Here is a 14,082-nt window from a genome sequence, read left to right on the forward strand (position 1 = left end):
GGGCTTTGTGTCTATCTTGGCCACAATAATGCGTTCACTATGCTGCTTGTAGTAGCTAACCCGCACTCCTATTTTTTTATTCATTATTAAACCTACTCCTGCATTACCCCTATTTGATTTTGTATTTATAGCCCTGTAATCACCTGACCAAAAGTCTTGTTCCTCCTGCCACCGAACTTCACTAATTCCCACTATATCTAACTTTAACCTATCCATTTCCCTTTTTAAATTTTCTAACCTACCTGCCCGATTAAGGGATCTGACATTCCACGGTCCGATCCGTAGAACGCCAGTTTTCTTTCTCCTGATAACGACGTCCTCTTGAGTAGTCCCCGCCCGGAGATCCGAATGGGGGACTATTTTACCTCCGGAATATTTTACCCAAGAGGACGCCATCATCATTTAATCATACAGTAAAGCTGCATGTCCTCGGGAAAAATTACGGCTGTAGTTTCCCCTTGCTTTCAGCCGTTCGCAGTACCAGCGCAGCAAGGCCGTTTTGGTTAATGTTACAAGGCCAGATCAGTCAATCATCCAGACTGTTGCCCTTGCAACTACTGAAAAGGCTGCTGCCCCTCTTCAGGAACCACATGTTTGTCTGGCCTCTCAACAGATACCCCTCCGTTGTGGTTGCACCTACGGTACGGCCATCTGTATCGCTGAGGCACGCAAGCCTCCCCACCAACGGCAAGGTCCATGGTTCGGGGGGGGGGGGGGGCATTCAAATATAACATACTTTAAATGGTTCAAATGGCTCTAAGCACTATAGGACATAACATCTGAGGTCATTACTCCCTTAGAACTACTTAAACCTAACTAACCTAAGGACATCACACACACCCATGCCCGAGGCAGGATTCGAACCTGCGACCGTAGCAGCAGCGCGGTTTCGCACTGAAGCACTTGAACCGCTCGGCCACAACGGCCTCCACATACTTTCTTACTTTTGATGAGAGGAATCTTTCCTGAAAGTTTGACCATACCTTTTCGTTACAACCTATAGAACAGCCCCAAAGCGGCATAGTTTAGGATTTCGCTTATCGATACGATACATGTGCATTCCGAATAAAATGCTACTGAAGATAGGACACTTATCACCGAAACTGGATTGAGGTTAACAAAGTGTTATCAAGAAGTAACCGTAGTGTGTATCTGCCGACACGGGCTAATCATGGCAAGAGCAAGTAGTTGCTGTGCATCTGTGTATGTCGGTGTAAACATACAGAAAAGTCACTGAACGGAGAGGGCGATATGTTATTTAGTGTTGCTAGTGTTCTCCAGTTAGATGACTGAGCGTTTTATGGGACATACCGTACAGTTTATGTGTCTAGTTACTTAAAGAACCTGTCGCAGTGGACAGAGACCCCTTGGACTAGCAGCAACATTACATCATCGGTACCAGAGCCACTGGAATTGCAAAAAAGTAAAAACCGCTTCCACCTCTACGTGTAGCAAGTTCACACCACGCACCAGTGTGTGTGTGTGCGTGTGTTTCTCGAATGAATTTGTGTTTATAAATGATTTACGTCGTCTTGCGAGGTTCCGCGACGTCACACGAAGCCTCACTTGCCCGCCGGGGCCGGAATGGTCGCACTGGTAGCGAGCGACGCTCAGCGCGCGAGGGTCAACACACGCTGACGCACCGCACCGCTGAGTAGCAAGAAAACGTTTCCCAGAGCAGCAGGATCTGTTACATCACTGTTACATGGCTGAAACAGTCTCAGAAATATTTCTTAAAAGACATCATAGTCGCCGTTGACTGTATAAAATATACACTCCTGGAAATGGAAAAAAGAACACATTGACACCGGTGTGTCAGACCCACCATACTTGCTCCGGACACTGCGAGAGGGCTGTACAAGCAATGATCACACGCACGGCACAGCGGACACACCAGGAACCGCGGTGTTGGCCGTCGAATGGCGCTAGCTGCGCAGCATTTGTGCACCGCCGCCGTCAGTGTCAGCCAGTTTGCCGTGGCATACGGAGCTCCATCGCAGTCTTTAACACTGGTAGCATGCCGCGACAGCGTGGACGTGAACCGTATGTGCAGTTGACGGACTTTGAGCGAGGGCGTATAGTGGGCATGCGGGAGGCCGGGTGGACGTACCGCCGAATTGCTCAACACGTGGGGCGTGAGGTCTCCACAGTACATCGATGTTGTCGCCAGCGGTCGGCGGAAGGTGCACGTGCCCGTCGACCTGGGACCGGACCGCAGCGACGCACGGATGCACGCCAAGACCGTAGGATCCTACGCAGTGCCGTAGGGGACCGCACCGCCACTTCCCAGCAAATTAGGGACACTGTTGCTCCTGGGGTATCGGCGAGGACCATTCGCAACCGTCTCCATGAAGCTGGGCTACGGTCCCGCACACCGTTAGGCCGTCTTCCGCTCACGCCCCAACATCGTGCAGCCCGCCTCCAGTGGTGTCGCGACAGGCGTGAATGGAGGGACGAATGGAGACGTGTCGTCTTCAGCGATGAGAGTCGCTTCTGCCTTGGTGCCAATGATGGTCGTATGCGTGTTTGGCGCCGTGCAGGTGAGCGCCACAATCAGGACTGCATATGACCGAGGCACACAGGGCCAACACCCGGCATCATGGTGTGGGGAGCGATCTCCTACACTGGCCGTACACCACTGGTGATCGTCGAGGGGACACTGAATAGTGCACGGTACATCCAAACCGTCATCGAACCCATCGTTCTACCATTCCTAGACCGGCAAGGGAACTTGCTGTTCCAACAGGACAATGCACGTCCGCATGTATCCCGTGCCACCCAACGTGCTCTAGAAGGTGTAAGTCAACTACCCTGGCCAGCAAGATCTCCGGATCTGTCCCCCATTGAGCATGTTTGGGACTGGATGAAGCGTCGTCTCACGCGGTCTGCACGTCCAGCACGAACGCTGGTCCAACTGAGGCGCCAGGTGGAAATGGCATGGCAAGCCGTTCCACAGGATTACATCCAGCATCTCTACGATCGTCTCCATGGGAGAATAGCAGCCTGCATTGCTGCGAAAGGTGGATATACACTGTACTAGTGCCGACATTGTGCATGCTCTGTTGCCTGTGTCTATGTGCCTGTGGTTGTGTCAGTGTGATCATGTGATGTATCTGACCCCAGGAATGTGTCAATAAAGTTTCCCCTTCCTGGGACAATGAATTCACGGTGTTCTTATTTCAATTTCCAGGAGTGTATATTATTACGACTGCAATTTCGGCCTTACGGCCACTTTCAAGCAACACTGCAAAAAGTTACATTCTGTCGGAAATTAAGACTAAAATGTAGACTTTTCACTGCGAGAGTCCCACAAGGTCCGATGAGTACGAAACTAATTACATCGGAAAATGTTGTTAAATATGTGCTGTATTGTCAATGTTACCATCATTCTAGTAATCTCCACCGTTCTTCATATTATTTATGGATCATATGTTGAAAACAATAGACTGGATGGTTGAGATTAAGATATGTGAACACCCCCCCATGAACCATGGACCTTGCCGTTGGTGGGGAGGCTTGCGTGCCTCAGCGATACAGATAGCCGTACCGTAGGTACAACCACAACGGAGGGGTATCTGTTGAGAGGCCAGACAAACGTGTGGTTCCTGAAGAGGGGCAGCAGCCTTTTCAGTAGTTGCAAGGGCAACAGTCTGGATGATTGACTGATCTGGCCTTGTAATAATAGCCAAAACAGCCTTGCTGCGCTGGTACTGCGAACGGCTGAAAGCAAGGCGAAACTACGGCCGTAATTTTTCCCGAGGGCATGCAGCTTTACTGTATGATTAAATGATGATGGCGTCCTCTTGGGTAAAATATTCCGGAGGTAAAATAGTCCCCCATTCGGATCTTCGGGCGGGGACTACTCAAGAGGATGTCGTTATCAGGAGAAAGAAAACTGGCGTTCTACGGATCGGAGCGTGGAATGTCAGGTCCCTTAATCGGGCAGGTAGGTTAGAAAATTTGAAAAGGGAAATGGATAGGTTAAAGTTAGATATAGTGGGAATTAGTGAAGTTCGGTGGCAGGAGGAACAAGACTTCTGGTCAGGTGACTACAGGGTTATAAACACAAAGTCAAATAGGGGTAGTACAGGAGTAGGTTTAATAATGAATAGGAAAATAGGAACGCGGCTAAGCTACTACAAACAGCTTAGTGAACGCATTATTGTGGCCAAGATAGATACGAAGCCCACACCTACTACAGCAGTACAAGTTTATATGCCAACTAGCTCTGCAGATGACGAAGAAATTGAAGAAATGTATGATGAAATAAAAGAAATTATTCAGATAGTGAAGGGAGACGAAAATTTAATAGTCATTGGTGACTGGAATTCGAGTGTAGGAAAAGGGAGAGAAGAAAACGTAGTAGGTGAATATGGATTGGGGCTAAGAAATGAAAGAGGAAGCCGCCTGGTAGAATTTTGCACAGAGCACAACTTAATCATAGCTAACACTTGGTTTAAGAATCATGATAGAAGGTTGTATACATGGAAGAACCCTGGAGATACTAAAAGGTATCAGATGGCTCTGAGCACTATGGGACTTAACATGTATGGTCATCAGTCCCTAAAAGGTATCAGATAGATTATATAATGGTAAGACAGAGATTTAGGAACCAGGTTTTAAATTGTAAGACATTTCCAGGGGCAGATGTGGACTCTGACCACAATCTATTGTAGATTAAAACTGAAGAAACTCCAAAAAGGTGGGAATTTAAGGAGATGGGACCTGGATAAACTGAAAGAACCAGAGGTTGTAGAGACTTTCAGGGAGAGCATAAGGGAACAATTGACAGGAATGGGGGAAAGAAATACAGTAGAAGAAGAATGGGTAGCTTTGAGGGATGAAGTAGTGAAGGCAGCAGAGGATTAAGTAGGTAAAAAGACGAGGGCTAGTAGAAATCCTTGGGTAACTGAAGAAATATTGAATTTAATTGATGAAAGGAGAAAATATAAAAATGCAGTAAATGAAGCAGGCAAAAAGGAATACAAACGTCTCAAAAATGAGATCGACAGGAAGTGCAAAATGGCTAAGCAGGGATGGCTAGAGATGTAAGGATGTAGAAGCTTATCTCACTAGGGGTAAGATAGATACGGCCTACAGGAAAATTAAAGAGACCTTTGGAGATAAGAGAACCACTTGTATGAACATCAAGAGCTCAGATGGAAACCCAGTTCTAAGCCAAGAAGGGAAAGCAGAAAGGTGGAAGGAGTATATAGAGGGTCTATACAAGGGCGATGTACTTGAGGACAATATTATGGAAATGGAAGAGGATGTAGATGAAGATGAAATGGGAGATACGATACTGCGTGAAGAGTTTGACAGAGCACTGAAAGACCTGAGTCGAAACAAGGTTCCCGGAGTAGACAACATTCCATTGGAACTACTGACGGCCTTGGGAGAGCCAGTCCTGACAAAACTCTACCATCTGGTGAGCAAGATGTATGAAACAGGCGAAATACCCTCAGACTTCAAGAAGAATATAATAATTCCAATCCCAAAGAAGCAGGTGTTGACAGATGTGAGAATTACCGAACAATCAGTTTAATAAGCCACAGCTGCAAAATACTAACACGAATTCTCTATAGACGAATGGAAAAACTAGTAGAAGCCGACCTCGGGGAAGATCAGTTTGGATTCCGTAGAAATACTGGAACACGTGAGGCAATACTGACCTTACGACTTATCTTAGAAGAAAGATTAAGGAAAGGCAAACCTACGTTTCTAGCATTTGTAGACTTAGAGAAAGCTTTTGACAATGTTGACTGGGATACTCTCTTTCAAATTCTAAAGGTGGCAGGGGTAAAATACAGGGAGCGAAAGGCTATTTACAATTTGTACAGAAACCAGATGGCAGTTATAAGAGTCGAGGGACATGAAAGGGAAGCAGTGGTTGGGAACGGAGTAAGACAGGGTTGTAGCCTCTCCCCGATGTTATTCAATCTGTATATTGAGCAAGCAGTAAAGGAAACAAAAGAAAAATTCGGAGTAGGTATTAAAATTCATGGAGAAGAAATAAAAACTTTGAGGTTCGCCGAAGACATTGTAGTTCTGTCAGAGACAGCAAAGGACTTGGAAGAGCAGTTGAACGGAATGGATGGTGTCTTGAAGGGAGGATATAAGATGAACATCAACAAAAGCAAAACGAGGATAATGGAATGTAGTCGAATTAAGTTGGGTGATGTTGAGGGTATTAGATTAGGAAATGAGACACTTAAAGTAGTAAAGGAGTTTTGCTATTTGGGGAGCAAAATAACTGATGATGGTAGAAGTAGAGAGGATATAAAATGTAGACTGGCATTGGCAAGGAAAGCGTTTCTGAAGAAGAGAAATTTGTTAACATCGAGTATAGATTTAAGTGTCAGGAAGTCATTTCTGAAAGTATTTGTATGGAGTGTAGCCATGTATGGAAGTGAAACATGGACGGTAAATAGTTTGGACAAGAAGAGAATAGAAGCTTTCGAAATGTGGTGCTACAGAAGAATGCTGAAGATGGGTAGATCACATAACTAATGAGGAGGTACTGAATAGGATTGGGGAGAAGAGAAGTTTGTGGCACAACTTGACCAGAAGAAGGCATCGGTTGATAGGACATGTTCTGAGGCATCAAGGGATCACCAATTTAGTATTGGAGGGCAGCGTGGAGGGTAAAAATCGTAGGGGGAGACCAAGAGATGAATACACTAAGCAGATTCAGAAGGATGTAGGTTGCAGTAGGTACTGGGAGATGAAGAAACTTGCACAGGATAGAGTAGCATGGAGAGCTGCATCAAACCAGTCTCAGGACTGAAGACCACAACAACAACAACATGTGAACACAAAATAAGCAGTCTCGCATATGCGGACGACTTAGTTGTGATGCCAGATTCGATTGAAAGTTTGCAAAGTAATATTTCAGAGCTAGTTCAGAAATGTAAGGACTATGGTATGAAGATTAGCATCTCCAAAACGAAAGTAATGTCAGTGGGAAAGAGATATAAACGGATTGAGTGCTAAATAGGAGGAACAAAGTTAGAACAGGTGAATGGTTTCAACTACTTAGGATGCATATGCTCACAGGATGGCAACATAGTGAAAGAACTGGAAGCGAGGTGTAGCAAAGCTAATGCAGTGAGCGCTCAGCTACGATCTACTCTCTTCTGCAAGAAGGAAGTCGGTACCAAGACTAAGTTATCTGTGCACCGTTCAATCTTTCGACCAACTTTGTTGTATGGGAGCGAAAGCTGGGTGAATTCAGGTTACCTTGTCAATAAGGTTGAGGTTACAGATATGAAAGCAGCTAGGATGATTGCAGGTACTAGTGGATGGGAACAATGGCAGGAGGGTGTCCACAATGAGGAAATCAAATAAAAACTGGGAATGAACTCTATAAATGTAGCAGTCAGGGTGAACAGGCTTAGATGGTGGGGTCATGTTACACGCATGGGAGAAGCAAGGTTACCCAAGAGACTCATGGGTTCAGCAGTAGAGAGTAGGAGGAGTCGGGGTAGACCAAGGACAAGGTACCTGGATTCGGTTAAGAATGACTTTGTAGTAATAGGCTTAACATCAGAAGAGGCACCAATGTTAGCACGGAATAGGGGATCATGGAGGAATTTTATAAGGGGGACTATGCTCCAGACTGAATGCTGAAAGGCATAATCAGTCTTAAATGACGATGATGATGATGAAATGAAAGCTCAGGTGCACTGATGGTAACATTGACAATACACCACATATTTAACAGCATTTTACGATGTAATAAGTGTCGTACTCATCGGACCTTGTGGGACTCTCGCAGTGAAAAGACTAAATTTTGACAACGACATGCTACGCCCTTCATTTCCTTTTCCAAGGTGGCTTCCGTCAACTCCCCCTCCTGGATGATGCCCTCTCTCCCTCCATTTATCCCTCCTATCAACTCTGTTCGTCACCTCCCCCTCCCTTCCCCTGTTCTTTTCCTGGGCTCCCTGTCCCCCCCTCCCCCACCCTTCCATCCTGTTTTTTCCCTGCCGACCCTGTCTCTGCCTCACTTCTCTCCCACGAGTCCTTTTGCATTTCCCTCCTCTTCCTTTCCCCATTCCCTCTCGCGTCTGCCCTGCGCCCCCCCCCCCCCCTTTATGAGTCCTCTCCCTATGTCGGTTCCCCCCTTTTGTTTTTTCCTCTCCCGCCCCCTTTTTTTCGCTCATCTGTCCAGGTCCCTCCCCCCCCCCCCCCCCCCCGCCCAATCCCCATCTGCCCTTGGCTGTGGTGTGTCATCTTCGTGCTTCGTGCCGACTTTTTAGAGCAGTGTTTCCAGTGATTGTTAAGTATTGTGCGTCTTTTCCGAAGTGTTGCGAACGGACATCATACTGTCGCTGGGCGTGATTTTTATATATCTTGCGAACTGAAACCAGACTGTCGGCATGTTTTTTAATTGTCTGTCAACTGTTTTACCTGTCTGCTTCCTGTGTATTTTATTATCGTCGTCCACCCTTTGTTTTTATGTTTTAACTTTCCATAATTTTCCGCCATTTTACAATTTACGTCACCGTTTTATTGCCTGCTTTTGTTGTTTCTTATCTTCTTATGTTTTAAAAATTCTGTAGGCTGTAGAGCAGCGTACTAAGCTGCTGCCAGCCCCCCCCCCCTTCGGGGGGAATCGAAATTCAATAACGGAAAAAACAACGACGACATGTACTCATGTCAGATAGTCTTATATTCTGACAGAATGCAACTTCTGCAGTGTTACTTGAAAAATGGCCCTAAGGCCGAAATTGCAATCGTAATAATAAATATTTTATACAATCAACGGCTACTATGACGTCTTTTAAGAAATATTATATGACTGTGAATCCCAACCATGAGAAGTTAGTCTCAGAAAGAGTTACCAGCCGCACGGCACGGGGTAGCCGCGCGGTCTTAGGCGTCTTGTCACGGTCCGCGCGGCTCCTCCCGTCGGAGGTTCGGATCCTACCTGGGGCATGGGTGCGTGTGTGTCGTCCTTAGCGTATGTTAGTTGTTAGGTTAAGTAGTGTGTGAGCTTAAGGACCGATGACCTCAGCAGTTTGGTTCCATAAGACCTTACCACCAAGATTTGCCAGCGTCGCTTTGATGAATTAAGACAGCGTCTACTCGAGTGCCAAAGATTATTGCCCTGTAGGAATGAAACAGGGTAACAGTTCAGCCAAAACGAGAACGTTGCAAATTTCCAAGTCGGTCTGCCCTCGTTCACTTAAGTGGTGAGCCCAGTTACACTTGATCCATTGCAACCAGAGGACAGCCACTGACCGAACAACACGACTTGCTTGTCACCAATCAGTACAGGAGAACTCAAACACAAAAGGATACGAACGTCATAATCCACAATGAAGTATGTATTAGCTGTCAAAACTGCGCACCCTGTTGGACAGCGACAACAGGTGAGGAAAGGACACTGCCTGAAATTACGTTAGTGGCCAGGGCAGGTAACCGGAACACTAATGGACACAAGGCAGAAAATTCCGCTGGTGCACTTGAATCGAAATCAACCAATATAGTTAATTCCACCGCATGGCGGCTAAATTTCAGCAATACAAACACTCTGTGTTGCTCACAGGAAAACCTCCCCAACAGCGAACCACCGAAACTAACCACCACAACACGAATGGACGTGGCTTGGGTAGTTGAAACCACTACTCAACTTTGACGTCCTGGTCAGTGAACCGCGAAGCTCGTAGCGATCGGTCAGCTCCACACACGATCCGACACTGCGCAGGGACCACCAGTGGACCCAGCCGACTGCACCGCTCGGAGATAACTTCCCCGGTTCGCAGCAACCGAACGACTCCTTTCAGAATGCCAACAACATCCAAAATAGTCGTCAGTTGAAATCGCCAACTACACACACACAACCTGACAAAGACTTACACGAAGACCTGAACGATACCCAACAGTAACTAAGCACGCTCGAAGACAAATTGGGAGTCGATGCACACACACACACACACACACACACACACACATACAGCCGACTCATGCACGATCGGCGAACCAAAACGCGTCGTCCGGTAGGACGACCGACCGACGATCCACCAAGACCGTGGCCCGGCTCAAGTGATGCGTGGCGACAATGGTCGTGCGAGCCATGTCGCCGCAGACCTCACAGCTGCTGCAAGCCGACTGCATTGCAGCTCCCCGACTGGCAGGTCCGGACTGCGCTCCAGACGCGTTCCGAACTCGCGACCCGAACTCATTTACGACAGACAACGACCGGGAAGTAATAGCAGTCGAGCAAAGACACTACGAGAGGGGATATATCGACACGAGCTGCTAGCGCCGCTCACGGTCAGGCAAAGCAGCAACTCAGTGAACTAGTAATTTAAATTAACGTAGTGAGGTGCAAGTACGTTAAAAACATGGTGTAAAATACGTGATGGCGGGAACACTAGCCACACATGGCTCAATTCACTTGCATCCCTGATGCTTGACTTCTTCCCCGATGGACGATGGCACCTCGCGGCGGGACTATTCACCACGTCACGACGCCTGAATCGTGGTTGTGTGGTTTTACGACCGTGACAGCGAGCTCTCGGTGGCGTGCTTGCCACTAAATCTGCCTGATATGAACGTGATGGAACGCACGCGGGACACCATCGTCTGCTCTGCGCCCACGAACCGCCGGCCCGTAATTCACAGGAACTGCCGGAGCTCCGCGTAAACCTCTGGAGCCACACACCTCCGGAAACCTACTGAGGGCTTGTGTAATTCATGCCGCGCAGATTAGCTGCATTGCTGCGTTCCAGAGGTGGATCAACGCGCTATTAAGCAGGTGGTGACAGTCATTTGACTCGCCAGTGTATAAAGCGACCGTCCAACTGAAGTTGGTTCAAATGGCTCTGAGCACTATGGGACTTAACATCTGAGGTCATCAGTCCCCTGAAACTTGGAACTACTTCTACATCTACATCTACATGATTACTCTACAGTTCACATTTAAGTGCTTGGCAAAGGGTTCATCGAACCACAATCATACTATCTCTCTACCATTCCACTCCCGAACAGCGCGTGGGAAAAACGAACACCTAAACCTTTCTGTTTGAGCTCTGATTTCTCTTATTTTATTTTGATGATCATTCCTACCTATGTAGGTTGGGCTGAACAAAATATTTTCGCATTCGGAAGAGAAAGTTGGTGACTGAAATTTCGTAAATAGATCTCGCCACGACGAAAAACATCTTTGCTTTAATGACTTCCATCCCAACTCGCGTATCATATCTGCCACACTCTCTCCCCTATTACGTGATAATACAAAACGAGCTACCCTTTTTTGCACCCTTTCGATGTCCTCCGTCAATCCCACCTGGTAAGGATCCAACACCGCGCAGCAATATTCTAACAGAGGACGAACGAGTGTAGTGTAAGCTGTCTCTTTAGTGGACTTGTTGCATGTTCTAAGTGTTCTGCCAATGAAACGCAACCTTTGGCTCGCCTTCCTCACAATATTATCTATGTGGTCTTTCCAACTGAAGTTGTTCGTAATTTTAACACCTAGGTACTTAGTTGAATTGACAGCCTTGAGAATTGTACTATTTATCGAGTAATCGAATTCCAACGGATTTCTTTTGGAACTCATGAGGATCACCTCACACTTTTCGTTATTTAGCGTCAACTGCCACCTGCCACACCATACAGCAATCTTTTCTAAATCGCTTTGCAACTGATACTGGTCTTCGGAATACCTTACTGGACGGTAAATTACAGCATCATCTGCGAACTAACTAAGGACATCACACACATCCATGCCCGAGGCAGGATTCGAACCTGCGACCGTAGCGGTCGCGCGGTTCCGGACTGAAGCGCCTAGAACCGCTCGGCCACACCGGCCGGCTCCAACTGAATTCCTCGAAACATTCCCCGCTGCTATCTTCGATATGATATCTGTCAACGGATATACAGCGATAGCAGCAGGGATGGTATTTCGTCTCTGTTTTGAAATAGTGGAAGTCACTTAAGTGAAACAATGCTTCACGGCCTGATGAACGTTCTATCAGATTCTGTACATAATTTGCTGTTGTGTGAACACGTCTTTTAACCATAATATACAGTAAAAAAAAAAACAAAGAAAAAAGTCCATGCGGATGCAGTATTTCTACACTTCCTAGAAGGATTGAACTCACACCTACACAAAAACGAAGGAACTATCCGAATGGGACGGAAATCGGTAGATGTGACGTACATGTACAGACAAACAAACTACAATTTCAGAAAAATTTGATGATTTTTTCAAGAGAAAGGGCTTCATACCGACCGCGGTGGCCGAGCGGTTATAGGTGATTCAGTGCAGAACCGCGCTGCTGCAACGGTCGCAGGTTCGAAACCTGCCTCGGGCATGGATGTGTGTGTTGTCCTTAGGTTAGTTAGGTTTAAGTAGTTCTAAGTCTAGGGGACTGATGACCTCAGATGTTAAGTCCTATAGTGCTCAGAGCCATTTGAACCATTTGAAAGGGCTTCACAAATTGACCAAATTAATAAAATTTTTAGTGAAATGATCCACACTGCCTGCAAAATACCTAACTCTAAATATGGGAAAATGTAAGTTAATGAGGATGAGTAGGAAGATCAAACCTGTAATGTTCGTGTACAGTATTACTAGTGTCCTCCTCGACACAGTCGAGTCGTTTAAATTCCAGGGCGCTACGTTGCAAAGCGATATGAGGTGCAACGAGGAACTATGGTAGTTAGGGCGAATGGTCGTCTTCGGTGCACTGGGAGAATTTTAGGAAACAGTGGTTCATCTGTAAAGAAGACCGCATGTAGGACGCTGGTGCGACCTATTCTTAAGTACTGCTCGAGTATTTGAGATTCGTACCACGTCAGATCGAAGGAAGACATTGAAACAATTCAGAGGCAGGCTGCTAGATTTGTTACCAGTAGATTCGAACAACACGTAAGTGTTACGGAGGTACTTCGGGAACTCAAATGGGAATGTCTGGAGGGAAAGCGACATTATTTTCGAGAAACACTGTTGAGTACATTTAGAGAACCGGCATTTGAAGTTGACTGCCGGACGATTCCACTGCTGGCGACTTACATTGCACGTAAGAGCCACGAAGATAAGAGAAATTATGTGTCATACGAAGGGGCACAGACAGTCATTTTTCCCTCGCTCTGTTTGTGACTGGAACAGGAAAGGAAATGACAAGTAGCGGTATAGGGTTCCCTCCGTCACGCACCGTACGGTGGCCTACGGAGTATGTATGTAGATGTAGCTGTAGATGGAGATAGCGAAAGGAAGCTGCCTTAGAGCCATTCCCCATCATTCACGTCAAACTGTAAACAAATGACGCGCTAGAAGAGATAGTCTACATTTAAAACGAAAGGGGTAGCAGACTTTATAAAAATACAACGTAGATAAAAACTAACGGGGCAAAGAAAGCTGTAGACCAGTAAGGCAGCTGAGCAGTTTCAGAAGTGAACCCAGTAAACGAGAAGAGGCTTACCTTGCCGTGTCACGAGCTGGAAGGCGGCTGAGCGACTGAGCGACGCGGAATGTGTTCACAGGTGGACTCAGAGGCGACGGAAACAAAAGCGTCGCTACAGAGGGCATGAAGGGTGGGGGGATTAACTACTTTAAAAATATCTAAAAAGATAGAGTTCCATTTATAAAAGTATTGAAGGTGGACAGTTAAAATGCAGCACATTAATACAACCTGAGTGATAATATAAATTATAAAAATACTGAAGTGCTTAGTTAAAATATTAACAAAGTCCGAGTGCTAGCACAAATTTCCCCTTTCACGACGACAATACCATATTAGTGGACAAAAGCAAAAGGGTAATTTGGGAAGCTAAAGACCGATGATAAATAGTGGACTATAGCAGTAATGCCTCTCTCTCTAGGCAGTCAAAATTTGGTAAAGGACCCTCGTGTCGCAGATCTGTTTGCGCATTCAAGGGAAAATCAGGGAATCCTTTTAGAGCACGATAAATTCTACATCTACATCTACATCTACATTCATACTCCGCAAGCCACCCAACGGTGTGTGGCGGAGGGCACTTTACGTGCCACTGTCATTACCTCCCTTTCCTGTTCCAGTCGCGTATGGTTCGCGGGAAGAACGACTGTCTGAAAGCCTCCGTGCGCGC

Source organism: Schistocerca nitens, chromosome 4 (genome assembly GCF_023898315.1).
Source record: "Schistocerca nitens isolate TAMUIC-IGC-003100 chromosome 4, iqSchNite1.1, whole genome shotgun sequence".
In the NCBI taxonomy this organism is placed as follows: Eukaryota; Metazoa; Arthropoda; class Insecta; order Orthoptera; family Acrididae; genus Schistocerca; species Schistocerca nitens.